Here is a 16,265-nt window from a genome sequence, read left to right as displayed (position 1 = left end):
TGAGAACAACAAGATGCTACCGTCAGTAATGTCGTGCCATGTTTTGTATCAGAGACGTATCCAAACGTATCTAATGTCTATTACAAAAAAGTCACAAGCCACATAATTTTCACAAAGATTTTTCTGCGTGTTTAGTTTTTTTCCCTGTAAAAATTAAAGAGATAAAACCGTGAATCAGCATGGATAATTATCAAACAATTATGAAACAAAATAAATATATTGATTATTTTGAATACTGTTTATTAATTTTTCACATTTATTGTTATCGCGTTTATCGGAATATAGCGGAATATGCCATTGTAATGTGGGCAATAAAAAGGCGTTTTACTTTATTTTTGTAATTGCAGGCGTATTTGTATTTATCGCACTATGATGGTACATCACTTATGTTTATTATTGGGTGCTTATTAGAAGGATCGTGTTTGAATATGTAAGAGCTTATAAGTCTTAAATTTAGTAAATGTCCACGTTATTGGAAAACCACAGATATGAAGGAGAAGAGATCATATCTTGATAAATAGAGTTTATAAAGAGTGAAATTCTCTGTTTGCTCTTACGGTTCAGTACCAAACAGATATGCCAAGTAAGTTACGAAGCACTTTATTTTCTCCGTATGTTGCATCTCCTCTCTCCTGATCATCCTGCCTAGCTGCCCCCAATAGGACGGAATAAGCAAGGCACTTCGTCAGAGGCTCAATTTACAAAACCGCGCATATTGTTGTAAGTGGAAGCGAATGTTTGAATGTCAATTGTGTAAGCTAGAAACTAGATACCGATACGGTAAATGCAGGAATTTCCGAGAATACGCTAGAGTTCTTCGACACCCTGTAAGATAGGTTAGACACACTTCATTGCTCACACACAAGAACAAAAACAGTACCTAAAAGAACTAATACGCGCCAAGGTGGCCTTATCGCTAAGAGCAATCTCTTCCAGACAGCCAACGGTATAATTTGAAATGCGCCTTAACCTGTATATACCTCTATACTTGTATATATCAATATACCTAAATAAACTTATACATAGATACCAATAAATTAGTAGCAGTAAAGCTCCCTGTGAAAGAGTGTCCAGGGAAGTACTGCTACCTAGGTACCTATTTCTGCCGCCAAGCCAAGCAGTAATGTGAGCATTACTTCATTCCGGTTTTGAAGGTAATGGTGCTGGTGAAATTACAGGCACATGGGACTTGTCAGCTTGTGTCTCGAGGTTACTGGCGATGTGGCAGTGCCAATCAGATCTATTTAAAAGGTGGTTCTCGCGAGTCGTTCAAATTTTTTCTCACGTTTCTTTAAAAATCAAAATATTGTCGTTCTCATCGAAATTAAAACATAACAATGGTTCGTATACCCATGAGCAATAAATGTAAGAGAAATGCACTTTAGGAGACCATATACTTTAGGCATAATTTAAAGGAAGGTAATGAAGGGGTGGATGGTAATGAAATGTATCAGGATGGTAATGATAATGAAATATATCAGGATGGTAATGAGTGTGTATGGAATGTAATGGTATTTACCAATTGCATTATGAAAATATGACCAAATGGTAACGAGTGCTTGTAGAAAGTAATGACATTTTTAAGAGTAAAAAGTGAGTAAATATATGTATACTAAAATTCATCATAATTTCATAATTAAATTTTAATAAATTGTATCAAAAATTGGATTTATCTATAGTTGTCGCAACAGCTGATATGGAATAAACTACGTAGAAATATACATTTATGAAAATAAAGAGACTCGTATAAGTAACCATCAGTCTAGTTGATTCAAAATAAAAGTGTAGGTAACATCTTGAAAACATCAAAACATGGAAATAATAAATTATAAATACAAAATTAGTAATTTACTCAAATTATGCAAAGGCATAATCATATCAATCAAGCCTTTGAGTTTATAGTTCGTTAATTTTGTTACGATATTTTTTAATTTCTCATGCTGACAAAGTGATTGACCTTTTTTGGGTATTTTTTTGGATTTTTTTATAACTTTCATATCACGTCGCGTATTATTCTAGCTTTAGACGTTTTGACTTGTGCATCGTACTTTTTTCGTGTCCACTACTCTTCCTTTTTTTATAATATTTCTGTTTTCTGTCTTTTTGTCTTTCTTACATACATGCACACATATAATAGCCCAAAAAACGTTACCCGGTGGTTAGATAAAAACTACAACCTTCACTTCAAAACAATCATTACCGTCCAAATGAGATCATTATCATCCAGCAAATAAATCAGAGGGAATGGAAGGCAATGAGGTGGAAACAAATGAGATATGGACGGCTTTCAATGATTTATTGAAACACCACATGCAACTTAAGTCTACGAATTATATCAAGGATAGACTTTCAGTACATAATTGAATTCAGTGTTAAATAATAAAATAAACCTTTATACTTACCGCAAAAAAAAGAAAGGTGACGAAGAGAGACCTGTGACAAACTACTTTTTGTCCAAGTAAACTATACATTTTTCTTTCGCAATGACACAAGATTTGAAGGTACACAGAATAGGTGAGGAACAGGTTGGCGACATGTTCCACTGAGCTCAAGGGCGAAGTTTGACAAAATCAAAACTTCCGTAATCTCGGAAGGTAATGATAGTTTTCGCTGGTCAAAAATCTAATTTATAATCTTTCTATTATCCAACAACTTGAAAAATTAATAGGCTTAAAGAAATAATGTCGGGTCGTCATATAAAATTTATATATATATTTATATAAAATTAAATTTTAGAAGGTGCGTAAACACAGCGGTCAATTTATCATTTGGTAGTTTGGAATGGGAGAGTAATGAGATTTGACTTCGTTTTCTTAACCACTCGGAATTATTATAGGACGTAGACCTAGGCCGTAAAAGACTCCCCAAGTCATTTCCTGTGTATGGAATGTTTCCTGTGTGTGTATTCTCACATTTAAAGTTTTTTTAAATTTACTATATTTCTACCGACTGGCAGCCTGGAATGGCGATTTGAACGTCTCGCAAGAATCACCCTAAAGCTCTTAGTGGTACTGCAATTGTTATCGACAGGTGTGTCACCACCAGGCACACGACCTTGTTCGTCCCAATAAAAAAATACACATGTTGCAGACTACGACATACAAGGATTGTATTTTGATAGTTTGTACGTTACCCAATTGACATACGAGTATGTTAAGCTATGGTTACAGTAATCTCAGTACAGAGTAATAAAAAAACCGACCTCAAAAATCATTCACTCTTTAGTTTGCCACTCTTGGTGGCGGAATATTTTTTTGAAATTTAAATGGGACCACTACTGAGGTACCTTACTCCACGTACGTATATTACGTATCTACTCTTTACAATAAAGAAAGACTCATCAAAATCGGTTCACAAATACGGAAATTATCGCGTAACTTTCATTAAAAAAACATACACTCGAATTGAGAACCTCCTCCTTTTTTGAAGTCGGTCAAAAATGAGCTTCTTTTCCAATGAGCGGCAACGAAAATTGAGCCACAGAAGATAATTCTACGTCACATATACGGGTATAATTTCGTCTGCGTTAATGTCTTTGGCATTGGATTAGGGAGTTTGGACAATTTGTTTACATAGACTATAGCCACTAAATGTAAGTACAAATATGTAGAGGGAGAGGTGTGATGACACTGTTTCTATAGAAGCAGGCCGGTAACTGCTCCGAGAAAGGCGTCCGCACATTCATGTCAAGGTTTCGCAAAAGAGCTTATTATTGTTCGAAATAATGAATCACTTTGTATCGTTTTTCACTGCTGTTTTATACGTACGGACACTACATTCCACTGTCCATGTAGGTACAAGTGAACGTTTACATACTTACATCACAAATGACCATTTCAAAAAATTGAGAGTTAATACCAATCGTGGGTGAAAGGAATTCGTTTAATAGTTAACTACTAATGAAGTCAACTGTATAAGCAGGTACATTTTTCATTTAGTTAGAAGACTAGTATGGTATAAATGAATAATGGAACGTAAATACACTGGCCATTTGGCAAAACAAAAACAATGCTTTATATTTAAATACAAGAATTAGACAGAAAGTAGCAATCCAATAAATGTCTTTTAACATTGACTTAGTACAGACCTACTCAATGTCAACTGAAAAAATGAAATTAAATATTTTTTTTACATTTTGTGACAAAGCAGAAAATGCTGAAAATTTAAAATTTTATTTTTAATTTAATTACTTAAATATTTTAATTTTGTTGCCAAGTCTGTATTAATAGTAAATTAAAACAAATGAATGAAAAAATGCCAGTCAACAATTTTTTATTGTCAAGTTAAACCTAAAATAAGAAAGTTCACTTTTTATTAAACAATCAAAATCAATATAACTTTTGAAAAATTACGAACTGTATTGAGAATTTTTCAAGTGGTCTGTTGAATGTGCATGTGTGTGTATTGAATCTTTGTGTTAGCCTTTTCAAATACGATTACAAACATTTTTAATAATTTTATTGTGAGTTTAAATTGCATAAATTGCAGATTATTTTTATACCTACTATACAACAGCACTACGTCGGTTTGTATTATGAATACTACGTCGGCTTCTAGTCGAGTCCCTTCGTCCACTGAAAAGTTTGAAAACTTTACAGGCGAGCGACAAAATTATTATGATGGCTAGGATCACTAAAGATATCACAAGAGTATTGTGGTAAATGGCGCTGCAGCAAAATATGCCTTCGCAGCATGTTTTGTCAGACGGTTCATTTCCTGCTCCCCCTCCTTCGTTAGCCTTTGCAGGTGCTTGTGATTTTGCTGATTTAGCTTCCATTAAACCTAAGTGGAATTAAAATTTGTTAGATTGTGTAATTATTTAAAACAGAAAGGCGAGATTTTAGACGTAAATGGCTTATTACGACGTACAATCAGCGTCAAAATAATACGAGCTTCCAAAGCGCTCTATCTAATTGAATGTACCACACATGCATATTTTAATGAAATTGAAATTATTTAAACAAAGAGTTCAATGTTATTTATCATAAAACGAACAAAATTTTAAGCGTTCAGATAAATTGTCGCTAAATCGATACAGGGTGTAAAAAACCCTTATCTGACAAAGGTATAACAAATACCCATATTCTACGAGGTGCCTTGAAGAGGCGTAAACAGCACTCATTCTACGCAGAAACAATTTGCGAAGCAAACGGCCGAGTTTTAGGATGCTCGAGTTTCACACACATATGAACAGGGTTCTCACGTCAGTGATTACTCGTCAATATAAGACAGAAAAAATGCTCATATCGACATTGGATTGCCAATAGCAGTTCGAAGTTTTTTACCGATATGTCTCATAAATTGACGTCCACGAATGCCATCCAATCCACTGGTAACTTAATTAAGACATAATTAAGTTACCAGTGGAAGTTATATTTGTAAATACTAAATACCTTTGGAGGTGATTTAGACCTCAGGATAATAAGTAATATACAGGACGACAGATCTTTCTTAATAGACCTGAAATAAAAAAGAAATACATTACCACCACAAAATAATATTATATAACATAGAATAATAATATGTAATTAATTTATTAATTAACTACACGCAAAATAGACGCCTCGACGTCGAGTTGCAGAAACTAGCCCGTTGCACCAATACCAATACCAAAATATGTAATTAATAGATTAAATAATATACATAAAATAAATACGGAATTGCGGGCAGTCAGGATTGAATTAGTTTAAATTTTTTGTTACAGTGAGGAAAAGGATCTAATAATAATAATGATAACGCACACACTAGGAAAATACTGTGTCTCAGGTGCCATCAACTCACACACAGACAACCACAAATTACACCCAAACTCACGAGAGAATGAAATGTAGGCCATACAAAAATTTCTCCCGGCCCGGGAATCGAACCTAGAATCTCTGCGTGGCAGTCCGGCCGGCATGGTAACCGTTCGGCCACGGAGGCAGTTAATAATTACTTATATGCATATAACTACTTATATGCATGCATATAACTGGGCCTAAATCAGGTTAACTGAAGTTGTGTTGTTGTATGGAATATAAACACGTCTGCATACACATGTTAGATTATCTAACATGTGTATGCAGACGTGATCACATTGAAAGACGAGTGAAAAAACTATTTCGTCAATATAATACAAAATATTAACTGTTACAATACTCGATAACACTCATTTGACGGTTCTGACAGGAGTATGCAATAAGGGACTTTCCAACTTCGAATCATACGTTTATAATCCTTAACTATACTATAGCAATTAAAGTACTCAATCACGAATTATTTTAGTTTCATGTCAAAAGCATGCTTAATAGGTAATTGTTCGTAATTTTGCACTATCTTCCGAGTTTCGCAGTAAATCACAAAAAGCTGGCATATATGGATCGAAACAGATGATTAAAATTTTCAATAATTTTCATTGTGACCCAGGGAACGTTGCAGAAACTTTTATTTGCAAAGGGTACTTTACACAAATATCAAACTACAAATGCAGTATTTCGTCGCCTGAATTTACTTGGTAGGTCAATGTTTACAAGCCAATTAATGAATTAGAAATATTGCAACAGTACTAAGGAAATTCTAAATTTAAGAAATAATCATTTAAAGTATTGCATCTCATTTAAGAAATAATTAAATTACTTGTAAAATATGCACCAGCAATAATTTTAATGTCTAACGTCGTTCCTTTGTCCACTGTCGCCGTTTATAATATTACAGATTGTAAAGAGAATATACACGAAGACTATGCTGGCTATGGCAAGTGAGACAATTGTGATAACGTCGTGGTTTTCGGCGGAGCAGCAGAGAACGCCTTGACAGCACTCGGCGCTTGCACTCTGTTTGTAGAAAATTACATTAGAATAAAAATAATAAATAAAGCTAAGTTAACTAAAAATAGTGATACATGTATATACTCTATTAGCCCATATTTTCACGTTTTGCCTCACCTGAGGTGCCGTAGTTGCCATAAATGCTATTGGTGGAACAGAAGCGCACTGGTTTTTATAACATAATTAACCAAAGACGTCAGCGTTGTACACAATGAATTCACAGGTGTGGAAGACGACGATACCTTCTCAGATGTTGCTGGCGGCACCCTTTCAGTTGTAGCTGGCGCCAATGCGTGTGTTCTGGATATACCCTTCGACTACGACTTGTTTTGCGGGGCTGTTTAGCGTTGATTCGCTAACGAATTTTTGGATACAGGTGTATTATTTGGGTCTTTCAGTGAACGTTGTTCGTATTTTCAATGTAGTCTGTTCGTCTTTAGATGGAGGCTGTAAGTCCTTAGATAGAGGCTGTTTGTCTTTAGATGGAGGCTGTTCGTCTTTGGGTGTAGGCGGTTTGCCTATAGTTGGGGTCTGTATTTTATCGAATAGTGGCTGTTCCTTCGTGGATGTCGGTTGTTCCAAAGGTTGCGTCCTCTTTTTTGGTTTCTTTTTGGAAAGTTTTTTGCTTTTAGCGGCGATTGCATTACATAAGATCTCCGTAGAACCCTGCAATCCAACAATTCCTACGAAAAAGTAATTCAAAGAGTATATCAAATATCAAGGATCGCCGAACAAAAACTATTTCGGCAATGCGTGGCAGATTGATAGTAATTGACAGGTTGAGATCGCACCCTGTACTGTAACTACATATAGACATAGTACTGACTTTTAGGGAGGTATACATATTGGTATACGAGTACATAGTGGAAGTGTATACCTATAAAACCGTGGTACCTTGTGGTTTGACGTACTGCTTCTCAAGCAGAGGCCGTGGATTCGCATCCGGGTTCACATCCTTGAATTTCTCGGAATATGTGCGAAAAATTTGAAGTTTACCATGAGCTTTTATCGTGATTAAACTTGCACGTCGAATAAGGTTCATAACCCTCGGAAAATGTGAGAAGTCCACAACCCATTTTGGACCAGCGTGGTGGCCGATGGCCTAAAACCCTTGTCAAGGCGGAACCCAGCCCAGCAGCGTGATATATAAATGGATTGACGATTATGATGATGTATACATATTGAACACAAAACATGAATAAGTATATGTAGTAAATTATCGATGATATTATATGTATGACAACATTAGGAAATATATTAGGGGTTAAAGTATGAAATTGCCGTTTTATTGCAATAGGTTCTTTGAATTTTCATAGAATCTTCATGGTTTGAGGTTTTCGAATGAAACTTTTTTCAAATGGTTTCTGTGACTTTTTTTTTTTTTTAAATTTGAAACATTTGAATATCGACTTTCAATTGTTTTTGTTATTCAATTTAGACAAGAAAGATGGATACTGCGAAAATTCGAGTGATTTTTTAATACGAGTTCCGACGCGGAACTAACGCGGCAGAAACAGCCCGCAATATCAATGCTGCGTTTGGAGAGGGGTCTACTAATGAACGCACCGTGCGATTTTGGTTTAAACGCTTTCGTGATGGAAATTTCGACTTAAAGAACGAGCCACGAGGAAGACCGCCCGAACAGGTGAATAACGATGAATTAAGAGAGATAGTGGAAGCCGATCCTAGTCAAACTACCCAGGAATTAGCGGCATGGTTTAACGTTACCTTACCCACAATATTGACTCACTTGCGTCAAATCAATAAAATAAAAAAATACGAAAAATGGGTGCCTCATGATTTGACTGATCTGCAGAAAGAAACGCGTGTTGAAACTTGTGTTGCCTTGTTGAACCGGTACAGAAATGAAGGAATATTGGATCGAATTGTAACATGTGATGAAAAGTGGATTCTTTATGATAACCGGAAAAGAAAAATGCAATGGCTGACCCCAGGTCAAATGCCACAACAGTGTCCTAAAGCAAAACTTACCAATAAAAGGGTAATGGTAACTGTTTGGTGGTCTCAGCATGGTGTTATTCACTATAGTTTTCTCCGATCTGGTCAAGCAATAACGGCAGATGTCTATTGTGCCGAACTCCGAACCATGTTGACAAAACTAGCAGTAAAACAGCCCCGACTCATGAATCGATCTTCACCATTATTGCTCCACGACAACGCGAGACCTCACACAGCACGAGAAACCATTTTGACCCTTCAGGAACTGCAGTTAGAAACCATTCGTCATCCTCCGTATTCACCAGACCTTGCTCCAACGGAGTACCATTTTTTTCGTGATTTGGACAATTATCTACGTGACAAGAAGTTTTCTTCCCAGGAGGCAGTACAAAATGCTTTCACACAGTTTGTGCAGTCTAGATCGTCGGAGCTCTATCGCAAAGGCATTAATAACCTTCCCATTAGATGGCAGCAATGTATAGATAATAATGGCAACTATTTTGATGAAATAAATTTGTTAAAAATTTAAAAAATAAACAATTTAGATTTTCAGTACAAATCGTCAATTTCATACTTTAACCCCTATTATTATGCTCTGGGGGTAATAGTAACAGTTGACACAAACAACATCTCATTCAAACTAAAAACTTATTTTCGAGTACAAAATTTTTCATTTAGGTTGTGTTTAGATTAGGTATATTAATACAAGTTTATCTGGCAAAATTTCAAATTCCTGGCCATAAAAAGCATTGCCATTAAATTAAGACTACTATTTTTATTTGTTTTTACATGTTTTTAATTAGTAGTGTATAATTAATAGTGTCATATCTCATTAAAATGAGACTGAAATGAGGTTCCTTTTAATAATAAAAACATTCGTACTTTTCTATATTTTCGCTGTGTTTCATTGTTTTCAAATGATCCTGTAATGACGTCACAATTTAAATTAAATGTTTTAGTTTTTTATATTTCGTTACATGCCACTACGTTTGTATAGGTTAACTTCGGACATTTTTTTCGTGGTTTTTGTATTAGACCCGACGTCCATTTGTTGGTAGGTCAATGTTGGAGATGTACAAATTTTTACCAGAATCATTAAACGAATGACATTTGTTCTAATATGCCTAAACCTTAGCCTAAACGTCAACAATCTATTTCCTAACCGCTATGCTTCCCCTTTCAATCTCATAACTGTTTTTTTTTTTTTAAATATTATATAATTAATGGTTGTCTTCTGCGCCGCAGTCGCCCCTGTTGCTCCTCTTCGGGCATTTTTTTTTCATATCAGATGTTTTGGACGATAAGCATGATTAAAGGTACTTTTCCATTGGCAAGGCGAGACGAGGATTGAATTTCGTATGGAAAAATTTTAATTCTCTCCTAGTGACCGAACGGTTACCACTCTGGTCTGCTACGCAGAGGTCACGGCTTCGATTCCCGGGCGAAATATTTGTATGGCCTACAGTTATTTCTCTCGTGAGTTCGGGTGTAATATGTAGTTGTCTATGTGTGTGTCCATGGCACCCGCGACACAGGGTTTCCCTAGTGCTATGAGTGTGAACGTTAAAAAGAAATAGTCTGGATTGACGAAAATTGGCGAGGCAAAGTCAAAGTCAAAGATCATTTATTCCATAGGTAAAATAAATTTACACTTTTTGACGTTTTCAAAATGTCAAATTTACATTTCATTACATTAAACTACTACTCGTTCACTACGCTGACTTTTCAAATAAACTTAAATGCTATGGAATACACTTTGAATCAAATTTGTGTGGATTCTGGAGCCGTGTCGTCTTTCCATACATCTTTATCTAACACGTAGTCTTCAATTTTGTAATATGACTTTTCAATCAAAATTTTTAATGTAGTTTTAAACTTAGAAAATGATAATCTTAATATATGCTCCGGAATCTTATTGTAAAAATGTATACGGTTCCCCATAAAAGAGTCGTTTACCTTGGTTAAACCAAATCGTGGTACCATGAGTTTGGACTTATCTCGTAGGTTAATATTATGGATATCTTCTTTCTTATTGAAATTATGTATATATTTACGAGCATATTTGAATAAATGTACTGTGATGCCACAGTCATGCTACGAGTCTCCTTAATTTTTTTTTATCTGAGAGAAACCCGAGAGCCTAGACGGTACACGGAATGAATCGCACGTTTTTGCAATACAAATATGGTTTGAATATCTGCCGCTTTACCCCACATGAGAATCCCGTAGAACATTATACTAAGGAAGTAACTAAAGTAAACTAGTCTAGTAGTACTAACATCAGTAAGCTCACGTATTCTGCGGACTGTGCATGCAGCGGAGCTTAATCTGCTGGTCAGGGGAAATATATGTGGAAACCTTTGAAGTTTACTATCTAAGGTCACTCCCAAAAGACTGCTTTATTAACAAGGTCTAATTTTTCTCCGTTTATTTCTATGCTTGGACTAGTCGATTTTACGTTAGGTAATTCAAATTAACACATTTTGTCTTCTTGGCATTAAGCAATAAATTGCTAGCATTAAACCAATAAACTACCTTAGAGAGGGTATCATTAATATGGTCATAGTTAATGTCATGTCTGTCTGTTTTAAAAATTAAGGATGTGTCATCAGCAAACAATACTATTTCGCAATGGTCCTTAACAAAGAATAGCAGATCATTAGTGTAAATCAGAAATAAGAAAGGTCCAAGTATTGAGCCCTGCGGAACACCCATTTTTACCAGAGAAGTCACTCCATTTATGTCTACTTTCTGTATTCTATCGTTGAGATATGACGAGACAAGTTCCGACGCCTTGCCATTTACACCGTAATATTCCAGCTTCCTTATAAGAGTCAACGCAATCAAATGCCTTTGAAAGGCCACAGAAAACACGAATAGCATTCTGGGACCTTTCCCAAGCATCAAAGGTGTGTTTTAGTAACGCTACCCCCGCATCGCTAGTCGATCTATCACTAGGAATCCCGTATTGTTCACTATGAAAAATATGATTCCCACCGAAATAGGACAGCTATTGAGTCAGCATAACATTTTCGAATGTTTTACTTAAAGCTGGTAAAATTGAAATGGGCCTATAGTTGATAGGATCAACTTTCCTACCACTTTTGAATAAGGGAATAACCTTGCTGTATTTCATTAGATCGGGAAAAATACCTCCGTCAACGCACCTATCGAAAGCTACAGCTAAATGTGGGGAAATTAGATCAACAACTGAGTCTATTACTTTAGTTGATATGCCCCAGAGATCTTCAGTTTTTTTAACATGTATAGATTTAAAAGCTTTTATGATGTCTTGTGGATTAATATGACGGAAATTAAATAAACTGCCACAAACGTTAACATTATTTCCATTAGGAGATCAATAGCAAAAGAAGGGGAGGAATTTAATGATTCTGTAATGTTCACAGCAATTTCCGAAAAGAAAGATTCAAAAGCTTGGGCTACCTTGTCTTTAGATTTTATAAGTTTGCCGTCTAATTCTAAAACTATGTCTCTATCGCGTTATTTAAGCCTGCCTGACTCTTTATTTGTTATGCTCCAAGTAGTTTTAGATTTATTATCTAATTTTGTCGCCGTGAAACTTAACCTTAGCAGTATTAATACTTATATTAATACTATAACTTAACAATATTTTTGAATAATTTGTAACAAATTCGAGAACTGAAATATTTGGTGACGTAATTATATTGAACCGTATTGTTGCCTACATAGAATATTATAACTCTGCAACGGAAACGCGATTTCTCGCGCGAGCACATAAGCGCCTGCACAAGCTTACGCGTGCTCGCGATGGCTATTAATGTCAATCGCGAGATTGTGAGGTACGCAGACATGTTGAAATTTAAAAAAGATGGCATAATCTGACTCTTCATAACTTCTCCTGTTAACATATGTATGTAATAACTTAATGATTTACGGGATATGTACCTTCAGCTACGTGTTTATGGCTAGACGAACTGAACAGTACTGAATCGTCACTATCCACAACCGCGGCGCGAGTTTGGAAGAAATAGGCCGGCGAGATTTTGATTCTCGTCTCATCTCGCCTCGCCTCGTCGATGGAAAACCACCTTAAGTTATTTGCATGGAGTCATTTGACCTATTGCACGACACTTCAAGCTACCGCAGAGGGCGCCGACACAGCACTGCCACCGCCCGCGCCGGCCGTCCCTGACCCTACAATGGTCTGGTTTGATTTTAGGATACACTAAATAAAGAAGTGTCTACTTCTCTTACATAAATAAGTATGTTTCATCAGCAACGCGCTCTGCTGGATGGCGATTGTCCGACGAGGCTGAGGCTTTGTAATATTATCACCAGAACTAAAACTGCCCCGAAGACAGCTATGAGTAACATTGCTAAATTCATCCCGGTACAGCAGAGAAAAGATTGGCAACAACTGTTGCCAAATATTTTATTTAAAGTATCCGTGGGTCCCATTTTATTTAATTCACTGCGTTGTCAATGAAGTCATAAATCTTCCAGGGCCAGGGGAGCCTGGAAAAGAAAACAATTGGGCTTGGCCTCACCTGAAAATGAGGTGTGGGCCTAAGTTGATGGTGCTTAAACCGACATTACCATTACAGGCAAATCATAAGTAACCAGTGTGGCGCGGGCGGTAATGATCATTAAATTTATTTATCTGATTTTACAGCGGTAATGGCGACGATGTTGTTAGCAATCCTTGCGATACGATAGTTTAGTATACTTACCACAGATTTTTTATTCTCAGATGAGTTCGCTGCGTTTTCCTTTAATGTTTGTTTCCCAACAGTTTTGACAGATCCGCCCGATTTCTTAAATATACTTCTTTTTTTTTCAGCTGTCATAAAGTATAAAATGTTCTAGATAGGGAAATGATATTAAATCTTTGAAAAAATTGTAGTGATTACATACCATTTTCTATTTTAGTTAAAAATAGCTCCCGTTTAACATAAAACATGCTGATAGAATGCAACAAGCAGATAAAATGCAGCAACCTTGAGATAGCATTGCCGTCTCGATTAAAATATAACTATTAGTTGTATTGTAGTGTTTCTCGGAGACCTGGAACAGAGTTGTAATAGGAAAATATTTTTTTTTTCAAATAGTATCCAGACTTTCAAAAGCCGTAGAATCAAAGTTGCTTGACTTGAAGCACAGAGTAAGCATTTTGAGTCTTAAATTGTTCTTAATATCCATAAACCCTGTCTCAAATTGACTTTGGCTTGATAAATATGAATACGTTGTTTAACATTTTATACAGTGGCATGTAGGGAAAAAAAAGGTTATAAGAATTTGTATGGAGGTCACTCTTAGAGACTAGAGGATTTTACCTATTAATTAGGACAAGGAGGATCGAAATGAGGTCAAGAACCTACTAACAATAAATGACAGTAACTCCTTAGAATTATACTGAAGTTGGAAGGTGTATATAATATATTATATTTATTACCTACAAGAAACAATTCCTTGATTAAGTCTGTTGTGATAGAATATAATGCTCCTAGATTAAGAAACCTTAGGAGAAAAATCTAGATATTGAATTTCTGAAAATCATTTAAGTAGTGACTAGTCACCAACTATTCTTCAATTTTTTCAGTCAAATTGCTTGTGCTTAAAGGCTAACGCAAAGTTAAAAGACATTGTAATACTTACATCCGTTTATTATTTGAAAGATTTGTGTAATTATGATTAACATGATTGTCAGTGACACTGTGAGGCATATTACTTCTGTGAGCCCGAATTCGTGCACTTTCAACGAAGGACTTAAACTGAAAAAATGGAGCACTACGATTTATCTATAGAAATGCTTTACAGCTATTAGGTTTTCCATGAATTACAACAATAATATAAACGATTGACCACAATTCAATGAATGAAATGAACGATTCACTATTGTTCACAGATCGCCAGAGTTTTAGCCCGCCGCTTTGCTAACACTGGGTTTAAATCGGGTTAAACCCCATTAACGCCCGAAATCGAGGGTAAAACCATTTACAACTATTGATCCCATCTCTGCTGGTGATGGATACTTTTTTGTACATGTGGCCAGATTTAACGTAACTGTTAAATATTATAACCTGCCTACCTAAATTTTGTAATTCGTGGAATACCTTTTTATGTAGGTTCTTCTAAACATTCGTTTACAAACCTTAATTCATTAAAGTCCTTCGGAAACGACCAATCACTATCTTCGTTTTTCATTGGTGCTACCATTCATAAGAGGCGATCAGATGACATGCATGAGTCATTAAGATTAGTACAAATGTAAATACCAGACAAAGAATAATAATTTCAGTTAGGTTGAAATTGGCAAGTGCATCTGATGTAAGACTATCCATTTTCTGTGCTGATTTTTTATATAAACATCAGAAATTATGAAGTACATTGCAATGTACATTAAATATTAGCGCCACATGGGATGAGAGATGGGTTCCCAAGGCAAGTAAGCATCTACAACAGAATGAAGAGACAGATAATTAGATATACTAATAATAGAAGCTTACTTCCGTTGTGATATATGCGTGCCAAAAGAGCTTTAAAAGAATTAATTAATTACAAAAACTGGCAGTAGTCAAGAACTGCCTCGGCTACTGCATTTAGTTCTAGTACCAAAACTAAAAGCTCCACAAATCAAACATGTTAATGAATTTGAAAAATGTTAGGTGAAATTGTTTTATGGATCTTATTCGTCAACTGTTCGGAGGTAGTATACAATGTAGTAGCAGCTTTAAACTTACTTTACAGCCAACTTGTGGAGTCATCATCATTTTATTGCAAAGCGCACGTGTTAAGGTTTGATGGTTGTTCACTTGTTGGACTGCCTACTTAATAATTTTGATAATTTGTCCGTTTGGCTGATTAAAGACCGTTAATTGGCCATTTTTTTCTATGGTACTGATTGATGGTGAAGTAAAATGTAGTGGTTACATTGTCTTTGGGTGAAATGGTCATTAGATATGACACTAGATTGTCAATTTGTTTTAAGGTTTTAATTTAAACACGATAAATTATGAAATAGACAAGAATGTCAGAGTAGAGAGAATAGAATGTCAGCCAAGTTCATCGGCCAAGTTACACGGTTAACCCGTCGAAAAAAAAATTCAAAAGAAATCTTTTCAAGTATGTTTTTGAAAACAATTAAGTAGGTATGCATTTTTATCTGCAATTTTTATGAGTTAAACTGTTATTCAAAGCACGTAAAACGTAGAAGTATTTCGAAATATTTTTCTACGAGATTCCTTTCTTCTTCCTGTCCTCAACCCACGCTAGGTGGGGTCGGCACAACATGTATTTTTCTTCCATTCTCCCCTATTTTTCTACGAGCTTATTATTCAGAAATTAGAAGCGCGCCATCTCTGCAGCGATCGTAGGAGTACTTAGATGTCCTATTTGCAATGTAACTCGAACATGCGCACTCGCCGGTTTTAAATTGATACTATGTCAAAACAAGTTTGCAGAGACTGCTATATTCTACGTCCTCCAATAGATGGCGTTAATACAAGTGCGAGAATGAAA

General features: G+C 35.6%; 1 long non-coding RNA gene across 4 annotated transcripts; it reads right to left on the bottom strand.

Moving 5' to 3' along the window:
• Window positions 1–4,296: 4,296 nt before the first annotated feature.
• LOC113228714 lies at window positions 4,297–15,630 on the bottom strand. Of its 4 annotated transcripts, none has more exons than XR_003310333.1 (9): window positions 15,488–15,630; window positions 14,899–15,200; window positions 14,403–14,518; window positions 13,662–13,811; window positions 13,478–13,587; window positions 6,924–7,472; window positions 6,616–6,812; window positions 5,394–5,460; window positions 4,297–4,782 (listed from the first exon to the last, which is right to left on the bottom strand). It is a non-coding gene; the product is annotated as an uncharacterized LOC113228714 (long non-coding RNA). The 4 variants fall into 4 exon arrangements; XR_003310335.1 differs by lacking the exon at window positions 13,478–13,587 and adding an exon at window positions 13,002–13,262 and having other exon boundaries at window positions 6,631–6,812; window positions 6,924–7,489; XR_003310330.1 differs by lacking the exon at window positions 13,478–13,587 and adding an exon at window positions 13,002–13,262 and having other exon boundaries at window positions 4,298–4,782; window positions 6,924–7,489.
• Window positions 15,631–16,265: the final 635 nt, after the last annotated feature.

This window comes from Hyposmocoma kahamanoa, unplaced genomic scaffold, assembly GCF_003589595.1.
Source record: "Hyposmocoma kahamanoa isolate Upper Pololo Valley unplaced genomic scaffold, ASM358959v1 100021, whole genome shotgun sequence".
Lineage (NCBI taxonomy): Eukaryota > Metazoa > Arthropoda > Insecta > Lepidoptera > Cosmopterigidae > Hyposmocoma > Hyposmocoma kahamanoa.
This window is presented reverse-complemented; position numbering and strand designations above follow the sequence as displayed.